Consider the following 13,626-nt stretch of genomic DNA (forward strand, 5'->3'; position numbering starts at 1 on the left):
ACAAAGAGTCTTTCTCAATGGTCCCTATGAATATTCAAATACTTAATCTCACTGCTTCCGATGTCCTTTACTGAACAAGTCCCCATAGTCAGAAAGATATGACGCTGATTAGCCAGGTTCAGGCCTCACTGTTGGCTGTGGTACTGAGGTTTAGGGACCACACTACCTAAAATAAATGAAGCAATGTGTGGGGCCGAGCAGAACAAAGTCACTGTGCAACCCTATGGTGGGGTAACAGTCACATATGCTTTCATCTACACAAAGAATAATACCTCCCCCCAAACAGAAACAAACCAAAGGCTTGTGATCACCTAAGTCTGAGTCTCCCGGTGATTTATAGTCTCTTCCTTCAAAGTTAGATTAGTCTTTGGGTCTCGTTGTCTGCAACAAGTCATGATTGCGCACTGACAGAAAGAGAATTGGGGCACTGCAACAACTCAAACGTGAAGGGAAGAGAGGCGACACGTAGAGCTACCAGTACGCGACGTTAACCAGCTTTTCTGATGAACAGGGATCACAGAGCCTCCCAGTCCTGGCCATGGGAGGAGATGTGGATGAGTCACAGACCTCCTACTCCAAGGATGTCCACATACTAATTCCTAGACTGAGACTATATCAGATTAAAGGACAAAGAACAATTGAGATCCCAGAGGGAGTGAAGCTTCAATATCACTCCATTCCCATTACCATCAGGAAATCCTTGTGGCTGGGTAACTAACCAAGAAAAGAGATTTCTTTAGCTCACAGTTTTGAAGGGCAGAGATCGAAACAGCCCTCTATACACATCACCTACTTCATGCTGGATGATGCTATGTTGTGGGGCACTTGTGCAAAGAAGTGATCACATGGCCAGACAGGAAGCCAGAGAGAGGAAAGCCAGTAATGACCTTGTGATGGTTAGCTTCACTGTCAACTTGACTGAATATAAAGTCATCATGAAAACGCTCCTTTTGGTATACCTGTTACAATGTTTCCAGAAAGGTTTAACCGAGGGTGGGAAACCCACCCTGAATGAGGGCAGCCCCATCCCATGGGCTGGAGAGCTGGACTGAGTAAAAAGGAGAGAATGAGTTGAGCAGTCACTCATGGCTCTCCGATTCCTGATTGCAGGTGCAATATGCTTCCCACTTCTGCTGCTGTGCCCTCCCCATCATGAGGGACTACACCTTCAAACCGTGAGCTGAAACAAAGCTGCTTAGTCCATTTACTGTTTGTCTCTTGCAGGCTCTGTCTCTTAAATGTTTATCCTTTTTGTTTGTTTGTTTGTTTGACTGGTTTTTTTTTTTTTGAGACGGGGGTTTCTCTGTGTAACAGCCCTGGTTGTCCTGGAACTGGCTCTGTAGACCAGGCTGGCCTCAAACTCAGAGATCCACCTGCTTCTGCTTCCTGAGTGCTGGGATTAAAGGCGTGTGCCACCACCACAGCCCAGGAAGGTTTATCTTTTTAATTTTATATTTTTATTATGTTTTATATTTATTGATTATTTGTAGTACACATGCATATGTGTGTGCACAGATGACAACCTTTACCTACCTGTCTTCAGGCCATGTTTTATCCTCGGGGCATATCCTTGCCCAGCAGGGGGCACTCATGCCCACACAAGGCTTCAGGCTTCCTGGTGGGACACCCAGAGGAAGGTAGCTGGAGTGTAGGACCAGAGCTGACCAATAGATAATAATTCCAGGTCCCGGGACCTTGACTGTGGCTGCGCTGGCCTCCTATTTCCTGGGAGGAGCATTTCCTATCCAGACCTAGACTGCAGTGCTCCTGTCATTTCTGGCCAACTCAAGGCTGTATCGCTCTCAGCTGCATCAGTCTGTACTGGTAGAGGAACTGAGGGACTTTGTCTCAAGATTTATTCTTCTCTCTGTTGTCCCCTCTGCTCTCATCTGATCCGGGAGTGTCCCTGGAGTGTTCCAGGGGAGGAAGGGCCAGTGCCTTCAATTTCTTCCTGACAAATGTGAAATGAGTCAGGGGCCATTGGGGAGGTAAAGAGATCCCTAAAAATGCTTGTGTGCAGTTTGGGGTGGAGTGAGTTCATGTAGCTGTAGATGTAGGGTTAGTTTTCTAGGGGTAAAATACAGGCTCTTGGAGAAACTAGTGTATGCGGAACTTGCTGAGCAAACCTGGGAGGGAAGTAACAGCCCCCTGTGGATCAGGCACAGGCTGCATGCAGGACACCTGACCCAGGGTGTGACAGGCCTCTTCTTGTTCTGCCTTTCCAGTGCTCTGTGAAGCTATCATTCCCCCCCCCCCTCTTTTTTGGTGAAGAAACAGAAGCTCCACAAGGGAACTTTTTAGAGAGGTGTGCGCAGCTATGTTCATATGGAAAAAGTACATAAGCTATTGGCAAGCTTCACTCTGCCAGTTTTATACCTTTATTTGTTTAAATGCTGGGGAAAGGGCTCAGAGAAGTTCACGAACTATCTCAAGATCGCCCAGCTGGGAAGAGGCAGAGCTCAGCCTTCAACTGTGCAAAATCCACAGCCATGCCACGCAACACAAGGCTGTCTCATGTCAGCGTCCCAGCGACTCTGCCCCATACATGGTTCCAATTTGCTGGACCCAGGCCCAAGGGAGTGACTGCGAGGTCTCGGAGGCTCCAGTGGGAGACAAATGTGTCTAGATGCAGGACGTTTATGGGCTTCTCAGTTGGCCCTTGTGCAGTATACAACCTAAAGGCCTATAGACATCTCCACACCCCAGGGCTCTAGGGCAATTCAAACCCAACCTCTGTGTGCAGAACTGTGCCTTCCCCGCCCTCCCTGCAGCCCGCAGCCTCTCTCCCCTGAATTTCCCCACCTGGCCTCTTTGCTTCTGTCTTATAGGCTGGACAGACAGGTCCCTAGGGGCCGCCTGCCTGGGACTGTCTGAGCTCCCTGTGTGGGATGTGTACAAAGCCAGCACTCGAGTGGGGGCAATGGTCCTTGAAGAGCATTCCTTGTCAATGTGACGTGACGGCAGGGATCACTGGGGAAGGGTGGGAGGGAGGAATGGGTCGTGGGAGAAAGCAAAGTCTAACAGATGCCCCTCTCATTGCTCAGCACCCAGCTGGGTAAGGCCTATCTGCACAGCTTGGCTCCTGAACCTGCTGAAGGTCAGGTGAAGCCAGAGGAGCTCAGGGAGCCCTAGTATTGTGCCCAGGGCACACAGCAGCACAGATGGCCTGCTGAGCATGAGCACCAGCCTGTGGCTCCATCCGAGGCCTCCCCCCACCGCCACCCCCAGGTGGTCCCTGGGGGGGCTCAGGAAGGCAGGCAGCCCACTTGCCAAGTGCACTGAGGTGCTGGGGTGTTGGCAGGGATGGCTGAGATGATTTCTGCAGGGAGGGGTCACGGTCTGTAGATGCTGTAGTCTGCTGGCTCTGTGGACAGGGTGGAAAGAGAAGACCCACCTGCACCAGATGGGCCTGGCCGGAGCCCATGCCCCAATGCAGGGGATCTCAGCAGAGCCAGAGAGACAGAGACAAGCCTGAACCTCCTATTCCCACACATGCTGAAATGGCCGTGTTATAAAATGTGGTCCTCCAAGTAAAACAGTTGTCACCTTTATCGAATCAGCTGTGCCTGCTTGCAAGAGGCCATGAGGAGCCAGCTGGATGATTGTTGTCATTTCCTCAAAAGGAGGCAGAAGGTCATTAGCCCCTCTCCTCTCAGTCACATCTGCCCTAAATGCACATGGCCTCAGGGTCTTGGGAGGGACTAGAGTACATGGGCTGGGGTGCCTAGCAGAGAGGGCTCCATCTATGGGGCCTTGGAGGACCTAACAGCCATGCTGGGTGTAGACTTCCCAGGGTGTCTGCAAGGAAGCCCAAAACCTTTTTGGTGCCCTAAGTAAACTTTGGCTGGATTGCATGGTTGTTGGGACCTTATAAAGAGGAAGACTATATAGTTAATGTCTCTCCAAGAAAGGAATGCTTCAAACCTCCTTTGTAGCTGGAGGGGAATGAGAGACTCTAGGTCAAGAGAGCCTTTCCCAGGCTCCTTGCAAATCAGGCAACCAACAAGAGTGGAGATGACCACAGTAACTTTGGGGTACCCTCCCTGGATTCAAATGTTAACTACCTAAGTATGATCAGGGAAGAAAGTCCACCTCGCAGATGGGGACAGAAAGATCACTGCAGAGAGTGGTTGTGATGTTCCAATTCAAGCCATTTCCAGTGTGTTAGGGCCAGACAAGGATGACAATTCATTATCTTTCCATAGTGCTTAGAGCTACTTGAGAAGGATAGCCACAAAAACTACTTCTGACAGCCCTGCCCACCCCTGGCCTCAGCCTTCCATCAGAAGTGAGTGGTTCAGTACCCGAAGTCTCCAAGTCCCCATGGAATGCCTCACCATCCCTGTGGAGTGCCACACCATGGTCTGTATAAGACCCTCAGACAGTGAGAGGACAATGATTAGATACTTAGCATCCTAACACCTCTTTGTCAAATGACAATTTTTCTCTTTGGTGTGCACTGGTAAAGACTGAGGTGGGCTTAGGACCCGATGCCCTTTCCCAACCCACCTTTGCCACTGAATACTATCTCTACAGCTCTGTTTCATCATGTGTAAAACGGGGCTCACTCTCCTCCCTCACAGGGAGACACACATGGGCAGGCTCCTTCAGCAGGGTTGGAACTCAGAAGTTGGAACTCCCCCACTTTTTGGTGACTCAGTCAGCCACCATAATGCCAGCCCCGGTGGAAGAGGTCCTAATGTGTCTAGGGACCCCCAAGACCAGCCTCAGTCTTACTTTACATGAGCACCAGGGTCTCCAGAGAAACCAGTGATGAGATAAAAAATGCTGCCATAAGTGTAGGCTTCATGCTTCATGCTGGCAAAGGAAGTGGTGACCTTCTGCTTGGCCATTGACCCTGGAGTAGTCTATGTAGGGGAATCCCCATGCTATTCTTTGCAGCTCTGTATATGCTCTAATGGTCCACAATTGAAGGTTTTCAGTGTTGTTATGACACACTTAAGTCATCTCAAACACAGCCAGCAGCCTTCAGCAGTCAGCCAGACTTCACCAGGAGCCAGCTATTCCGCTCACCTAACTTTGCCCACCCCAGACAAGCTCCAGTTGTTCCAAGGTGTCCAAAGCTGGCAGCACTCCCAGGCACACCCCCTTCATGGTTCTGGTGCCCATGCCTCTAGTGATGCAATCCCAAGATGATAGGGTCCTCCTCTGCAGCCTCCTCTTGCTGGCTCCTAGCCACTCTCCCTCCTGTTCCTACCCTGGGTGGCCTGCAGGTGGGCTGAACCGCAGGCGGCAAATATTTGCTGACCTCGGGAATGTATTGTCACAGAAGACACTCGGCAGGCGTTTGTGCATACACTCTCAAGAGGTGAAATGGGGGCCAGGGCTAGGGAAAGAACAGCCTGAAGCCTGCACCTGTGTGGCAGCCTGGGCACTGCTCACCCCAGGTCTAACTAGAGTCATGTTCAAAGACTGAAGAAGGCCAGGGGCAGATCAGACACTTGAACAACAGACATGAGACGCGATGACCCTGTCAGAGACTACATGACAGCTCCCTAGCTATGGGGGAGGAAGAATTGGAATACAGGCCAGGTATGCCTAGCAGGGTGGGGGACTGTGCTTCTAGGAAAGACCTAGAGGCCGGTGGAAGGCTGAGCATGCATGGTTGGAGGCTGCACAGCACAGGTTAGCACATTAAGACCAAGTTGAGAAGGTAGCCGTGCAGTGTACTGGGCACAGCGCCCACTAGAGAGCTACAGTGTGATAATGCCTCCCTTCTGGGTTCCCTCTGATATCAGTACCAATGGCTGTGAGGCATTGGGGGACCTTGACTGCAGGCCTTTATAGGAGGGAGATACTGAACTGGCTCTAAGTATCTAAGGCAAGCCTGGGGCTCCGGGATGCTCTTGAGTGAGACTGGCCCCAACTGCCACAGGGGTAAACATGTTTCCACTTAAGCTGGCCCATGCCTGTAATTCCAGTTCTCAGGAGGCTGAAGTGAGGAGACTGGGACTTCCAGACCAGACGATATACATAGACCCTGCCGTAGGGGTGGAAAAAGAGAAAAGAAAAAGAAAGGTGACCTCAGGACCTCAGGACATCTTATTAAACACTTGCCGAGAGCCATGCCAGGTGCTGCTTTCTTAAGACACTCTACATGAAACCATGCTTCATGGAGTGTTCCCATAGTGCTCCACAAGAGATGCAGATATGGTGCTCCCCCAAGATGTGTTGATGAGCTGTCCCTACCATGCTCTCTGATACTCATGCTGATGCTGATGCTGTCCCTATGATGCTCTCTGATGCTGGCATGGAGCTCTACAGCACTCTTTAGGAGATGCAGGTACTAGGGCATCCTGCTCCAAGGTCAGCACATGCCACAGGATGCTGCCGCCAGTCAGCCCAACTTCAGGGCCCTGTTGGTCAGTAATGTTTTCCTTCCTGCAGCTTGTCATCCATACTGCTTAGTGGTCTCCTGCCTTTGTGGCTCTTAGAGCCTCTAGTTGGAGGGACACCTCTAGGTCCTGGGAACTGAGACTGTACACAGCCCTCTGGATTCACACGCAAGGCTGGAAGAACTTGGGGAGAGACCCATGGGCCAGAGTATGGGAAATGCCAATGCTGAACAGTTAGGAACCTCTAACATCTTGTCATGCATGCCTGCACAGCCAGAGGTGGAAATGGGAAAGCCCTGGGGTGTAGTGGGGGAGGGCATTAGTTCACCACCCTTCATGTTCTGGGGCTCAGAAATTTTATTGAGAAAACCTGGCCAGGGTTGGTCTCAGCTAATTGTGTGCCCAGCTGCACCTAAGTTGAGACTCTAGGATGACAATAGAGGCCCCTGTGAATTGCAGGGGCTTTGTTGGGCTGGACTGGGAGGGTCTTACTGACTCCCTCTGACCTTGGAAATCTCTGGACATCATGAGTCTTTGAGTCCACTGGCACTGAGAAAGTGGTCCCTGCCCAGACAGCTCAGTCCAGTCCTACTCCATGCCTGCACTGTCCTGCCCCTCAACCATCCAGGCTCCCCTCCTCCTGCATCTCCCCAACTCTCCGCCAAGAGGCTCCAGGCAGAAAGAAGCAGGACACGCCCTGGGGCCTGAAGAACCTGGCTCACTCCATGCCAGGGGGGATGGTGTGGGCAAGGCTGAGAGCTGGACTGGCACCTGGATGCCAGGTGAGGCTGTGAGCATGAAGAAGGGTTGCCTGTCCTGGAATTGAGGGCTTAGGAAGACAGAGACTGGCACAGAAGCTGGAAGTACCTGGGAGGTTTGGCCAGGCACGGAGGGGAGGATCCCAGAGCCTTGACAGAAGTGTCAGGATGATGGTTTGGGGAGTGAGTGCCCACTTCCTGCATGGAGGACTTGCTCTGCCCAGGTTTTCCTGCTGTGAGGTAAAGGGAGAGCAGTGGTGCTCAGTTGAGGCTTGGGGCATGGACGGGACTTTCCTAAGAGGATCTGGGCCCACAGGCCAGCACGGTCTATCTGGATGGCATCACAGGAGCTGGCAGTATGACCATCCAAGATGAGCTTAGCCAGACACAGGCTCCCTCTCACTAACACCCCAGCCCACCTGACTAAAGCTGGCACAAAGTCCCTGCCCAGTCTCTCTTGCAATATCCAGCAAATAGGAGCCCCGCTCCCCAGGATTCCCTTGCCCTGGAACTCACCTTCAAGCTCCTCTTAGAAGTCTTCCTTGAGGCACTCATACTGGGCTCCTATGGTTCGGGCTTCTCACTCTGATCATGATGCACTGGTGATGCCTTGTCTATGCCTTTGGCCTTGTGAGCTGAGGAAACTGAGGTTTGGGACTCCTAAATGTGGCTCTTCATAAATGTGGGACAGGTGGAAAGAAAGAAAGGAAGGAGGAAAGGAAGGAAGGAAGGAAGGAAGGGTGAATAGATGGGCAGAGAGATAATAGATAGATAATAGATGGATGGGTGGATGGCTGGATGGCTGGATGGCTGGATGGATCAATGATGGGTGAGTGGATAGGTGGGTGTGATGTATGAGTAGACAGATGGTAGGAGGAGGAGACATGGAGGGTGGGTGGAGGAATAGATGAATGATGGATGGATGTGGTGAATGGATAGATGGGTGAAGAGATAATGGATAGTGCCTTAGTGTTTCTATTGCTATGAAGAGACACCATGACTATATCTAATTGAGGTGGCTCACAGTTTCAGAGGTTTAATACATATCATCATGGTGGAGAGCATGGCAGCATGCAGGCAGACATAGTGCTGGAGAATTCTACATCTTGCAGGCAGCAGGAAATGCTCTGAGGGTCACCCTGAGCAAAGCTTGAGCAAAAGAGACCTCAAAGTCCTCCCCCACAGAGACATACTTTTTCCAACAAGGACACACCTTCTCATAGTGCCACTCCTTAGGAGCTTACAGGGGCCAATTACACTCAAACTAGTTAGCATTTCTATTTCTGTGAAGAGACACATTGACCATGGAACCCTTATAAGGAAAACACTTAATTGAGGTGGTTCACTTAGAGTTTCATCAGTTCAGTCCAGTATCATTATTTAGGCTGGAAGCATGGTGGGGAACATGGCAGACAGACATGGTGCTGGTGACAGTTTGGTCAGAAGGCAACCGGAAGTCAACTGAGATACATAGGAAAACTCAAAGCCCACCGTTACAGTGACATACTTCCTCCAACAAGGCCATTCCTACTCCAACAAAGCCACAGCTCCTAATAGTGCTGCCCTATGAGCTTATGGGGTTCAATTACATTCTAACTCTACCACAGATAGGTACATGGAGTAACTAGGTAGGGCAATGATAAGGTGTCTCTCTCTCTATTTCTGTGTGTGTGTGTGTGTGTGTGTGTGTGTGTGTGTGTGTATGTATGCGTGTGCACGCGCGCGCACACGTGTGCACGTGAGTGAGTGTATTGGAGAGCACAGACATTACAGCAACATAAAATGTGATGATGAGAGAGTATGTGTGTTCAGCATTCTCATAAGGCAAGTTGATTAGATCCACCCTAAAACAGGCTCTAGGCTCTTCATGCGACAGAGAATCCACTAGGGACATCCATCAGGGCCCCAGCAAACACCTCCAGGGACACATCTGGGCCAGAGGCTAGAAGCTGTATTGGGTGTATGTTTATCTGTCCCAACACAGGTCAGGTCTGAGCCAGGACCCTGCTAGCATGGCACATGGAAAGAGCATGAGGATCCAGGGAGTGTCTGGCATGAGGAGGGGAGGGTTAGCACATTCAGGGCTTCTAGGGTTTGGGGCTTTCATATAAGGCATTTTAGATATTCCCTCTTCCCATCTGTTGAACTGCCAGGAGAGGTGACTTGGCCAACTTCACACTGTGGAAATGGCAGAGCTGTTCTTGTCCTCAAAGCCCAGACCCCTTTATTTCTGTAAGAGCTGTTGCCCTCCAAAAGAGTGACATGAAAAAAGAACCCACTGAGAACGAACCCCTGAGTAAGAACCCAGGGCAAGGCAAACCAAGGAACTGTTGAAAGGGAGAGTGGCTGGGGAGCGAGCCCCAGGGCGCCCTGCACTGGACAGGAAACCGTGGTACATTTCCGGGGTGGAAAAGCTCTTGGTCCTGAAGTGACTGGCCTCCTGGGTTCTGTGGAGTTGAGGTGACGATAAGGGAAGAGTGTACCACCTGGTTGTCCATAGAGAAGACCCATGTGGCAACGACAAAATCATACAGCGGAAATCGGGATGCCCCTTAGAGGTTTCATTCATAAAGTAATTTGAGAAAGGACTCAAAATGGAAGCTCAAGGACCATTTTATTAGAGTTTAAAACAAAACCCCTGAGGCAGGCAAGCGGTAAACCTCACAGCTGCCCAGAGGACAAGAGTGGAGGAGAGGACAAAGGCCATGCCACTAGGCTGGCATGGAGGGCAGATGCATGGCAGACAGGCAGATCTGGGTGGGAGGTGAGGCTTTAGGGAATGTGTAGGAGAGTCCTAAGTGTTGGAGGGAAGGTCTGAAAAGAAATAATGCTTAGAAAAGAGGCAGAAAGGAGAGAAGGAGAAGTTACACTTTTTCTGAATAATTCAGGAAAATGGGCAGGGCAGACTTAGACATGTTATGTGGCTGTAGCCCTAAGCTACTACACTAGAAGGCTGGGATTCTGCAAGGAAAAGTAGGGTGTATCTCACTAAAGGCTAGTTATTCTGCTCATCTCTTTAGCACGGCTTAAAGTGAACCCACCACCACAGGACCGTTCTCTTGGCTGAAAAATGACATGGCCCAACTGGAATGTTAGGTCTCCACCTAGGCCAGACATTCTAGACTCTTGACCAGAACTAACTCTAACAAAAACAGAGGTGCGTGTCCCCAGGGGTGTATGTCCCCAGGGATGCATGTACCAATGACTGCATGTGGTACATCCATGCCTCTGGACTTCAGGATCTCAGTCTGTGAAATGGAGCCACAATTGCCCCTAAGCCCATCCCACAGGGCTGCTAGACCAGTCCTGACTTCGAGGGGAGAGCTCTGGGCATCCTCAGATGTCTCAGCATCCTCTGGTGAGTAGGACCTGCCTGGCCTTAGCTCCTGGGTTCTGTGGAGAAAAGGGAGGGAGAAAGGAGGCCTCTCATCTGTTCGGTGGTCTCAATGCAGCACCTTCACCTCAGCCTGCCCCTCCCTGCCCCTCCCTGCCCCTGCTCTGTCTGTCCAGGAAGCAGGTCCCCCAGGTTTCCATTGTTCTGGGCCCTTCCCCAGATCACCCTCCTAATCTAAATTCTGGGGACAATGCACATTCCATTCCAGTCCCATAGCCCCCACCTCTGCCCAGTCTCCTTCAGAGAGGCTGTGGGGCTGGGATCTGTCCCTGAAGAAGTGCCAAGCTGCATGCCTCTCCCACCTCTCCCAGCTTAGGGCCTCTGAAGTCCTTCCAGCTGGCCCCGGAGAGGGGCCTGTGCGGGATGCAGTGGCCAGGCCTTAGTAGGAGGACTGGGCTCCACTCACCTGGACTTGTGCCAGGATCTTCCTCAGACAGACTGGGCAGTTCAATACAGCCTCTGCCAGCTTCCACTTGGGACTTCACTCCCTCTCTGTGAAGGAGCCATGAGCTTTGCAGTCCGAGCCCGGGCTGCTGCTCTTTGCTTTGACTTATGTGGGCCACTGGGTTGCTTCTAGTTCCCTCTGCCGTGGAGGATGGTGCTACAGGTGGTGTGTAGTTAGGCGAGCTGGAAAGGCACTGCATACAGGGTCTCCCTGAATTCATGGTTGATCCCCGTGCCCCCCAGTGTGACCAAAAGTGGAGGTTTTGGAAGTAATTATCAATCCCCCATGCTGGGATTCCTGCCTTTTTAGGAAGAGACATTTGGGCCTTGGAGGGGGCTCACGGGGTAAAGGTGCTTGCTGTCAAGACTGACAGCCTGAGTCCCATCCCTGGAACTCACTTGGCGAAGGAGAGAGAGGAATCCTACACATTGTCTTCTGACCTCCACATGCCTGCCATGGCGTGCTGTCCCACCTCCCCTACATATACTCTACACTCAAAAAAATAAATAAGTGTAAAAAATGAAGTAAAGAGAAGAAACGAGAAAGTCTGTTTCCTCTGTTTTCCACCATGTGATGGCACTGCAGGCAGACAGGCCAACCATGAGCCAGGGGGTGGCCCCTTGGTGACCACGCATCTGGCCTTCACCTGGGACTCCTAGCTAGAATGAAGAAAGAAGACCATTGGTCCTAAGTGTTGTAGCATGCACCTGTAATCTCTGCTCTGGAGGCGGAGGCAGGGGGATTGCTGCAGTTGAGGTCTACATAGTTACAGGACAGCCAGGGCTACATAGTGAGACCCTGTCTTAAAACACCAAAACAAAACAAGCAAAACTCCCAAACAAAACCAAATAAAAACCACACAACAGCAAAGCCCCACCAAACAACACGTGCATTGGCTGACTACCCCTTTTACGGGAATCATGTTAGAGTGGTCCAAGCCCCAAGCCCACAGAGAAGTCAGGGCCTGCCACCCACCTCAGGTCACCCGTGTCACTAGCTGTCTTGTAACCCACACACACAAGGCCTGAAGCCCCTGGGAGGCAGGATCTGAGCTGCTCTGTCTTCAACCCCTTCCCACACAGGGCAGGCATTGGCTTTACTGCTAAGCAGAGGCCTGGATGATGGAAGGCAGGTTGGTAAATGGTGGGTTGATGGGACTCTCCAGGCCCCTTGGAGCCCCTGGGCAGCTGTCCTGGGCCTGGAACCCCCTATTCAGCCTCTCAGGCAGGATGCAATGACCTCCCCTCCCCCACCAGCTCTGATTTGTGAAGTCCCTGAGGCGGTAAGAGTAGTCCAATGCCCTCTCTTCTCAGCTCATCCTACATGGTCCCCTCAGAATCTCCCTGTCAGAAAGCTCTCCTAAGCCAGCGCTCCTCCACCACAAAATTACTTCATCTCTACTTCATAACTGTAATTTTGCTGCTGCTATGAATCATAATGCAGGATATCTGATATACAAACCCAAAGGGGTTTCAACCCACACGCAGGTTGAGAACTGCTGTCCTAGGTGGGAGACATCTCTCAACAGCACCAGGGTATGGACATGGCCAATTTGTTTGTCAGACCTGCTCAATTCCTGCCTGCATTGCTTCACAGGGAAAGGCTCTGGTCTCCCTCCATGGCGAGTTCCCCTTGGAGCCCTTTCCTAGGGCTGTCTGTTCCTCACGAACACGACCTGCTCATTTCCTTCTGAAAACACCAAGACTTCCTGGCTTTGCAGAGAACCACCAGGTGCAATGGGCCATGGTCCGAGAGAAGTCTCTGTACCCAGCCCCAGCTGCACCAAGATGGCCCCTCCCTAGCACATACCATCGTCCTGCAAGCCTCCATGGGGTCCTGAGGAGGGGCAGGCAGTGTGGCATTCAGTCAACTTCATCTGCTCCTCAGCTTCACCTTCTCCTGGGCTGCCAGCACTGGTGACAAGGAGCACACCCCGTCTTTACTTCAAGGTCTGGAGAAGAGAAGCCAGGGGCTCCAGATTGGGTCTAAGTCATGATTGGGCCAACCCAAGGCTGAGTGTCCCAGTGAGGATCCCCAGACCTTGGCATTGGATGCAGACAGGACAGGGCTGTGAGTGGCTCAGGGGAGAGGTGCTTGTTGATATGAAGCAGGCAACTGGGACAGAAATACTCAAGCTAAGCAAGCAGTGCCTGCCAGAGACGCAAGACCTTTGCAAACAGGGATGCATTGAGAAGAGCCACTGAGAGCAGCTATGGTCTGGAGACTGGAGGTTGGACCCTCAAAGGGCCCAGAGCCTGGCTTCTGTTGTAGAGGAGGGAACACAGAGATCCCTAGAGGACCAGGACTGTCTCAGACACAACCAGACTGTGGCAGTGGCTGGGACAGGAGATGCTGGAAATCAGGTTCCATGTGGGAATCATGTTACTGAAGGGAAGACTCTGAAGCCTCCCACGAACCCGTGTCCATGCTCTTTGTGTCTCAAAGAATTGAACAAGACAGATGAAGCAGTAGTGAAAGGTGTAGGTTTAATAAAATCAAGAGGTTCTCTCAAGAAGGGGGAGCATACTCCAGCAAGCCTGCTGCTCTACAGCTCCTCTTTCTGAGTCCAGAGGGCAAGAGTAGCTCCCCAAAGGGATGACCCTTCCTTGACCAACACTGGTGATTGACATTTCCAAGCTATTTAAAGTTATGTTTATTGTGCACGTACCGTTC

At 51.5% G+C, this 13,626-nt stretch overlaps 2 long non-coding RNA genes across 2 annotated transcripts; both read right to left on the reverse strand.

Moving 5' to 3' along the window:
• Nucleotides 1-2,365: 2,365 nt before the first annotated feature.
• Nucleotides 2,366-8,140, reverse strand: LOC121144487. The gene is made up of 3 exons (XR_005881856.1): nt 7,631-8,140; nt 7,224-7,347; nt 2,366-6,001 (listed from the first exon to the last, which is right to left on the reverse strand). It is a non-coding gene; the product is annotated as an uncharacterized LOC121144487 (long non-coding RNA).
• A 1,571-nt stretch (nt 8,141-9,711) lies between these two features.
• LOC121144483 lies at nt 9,712-13,069 on the reverse strand. Its single transcript, XR_005881854.1, has 3 exons — nt 12,763-13,069; nt 10,915-11,146; nt 9,712-10,507 (listed from the first exon to the last, which is right to left on the reverse strand). It is a non-coding gene; the product is annotated as an uncharacterized LOC121144483 (long non-coding RNA).
• Nucleotides 13,070-13,626: the final 557 nt, after the last annotated feature.

Source organism: Mesocricetus auratus, unplaced genomic scaffold (assembly GCF_017639785.1).
Source record: "Mesocricetus auratus isolate SY011 unplaced genomic scaffold, BCM_Maur_2.0 Super-Scaffold_4256, whole genome shotgun sequence".
NCBI classification, from domain to species: Eukaryota; Metazoa; Chordata; class Mammalia; order Rodentia; family Cricetidae; genus Mesocricetus; species Mesocricetus auratus.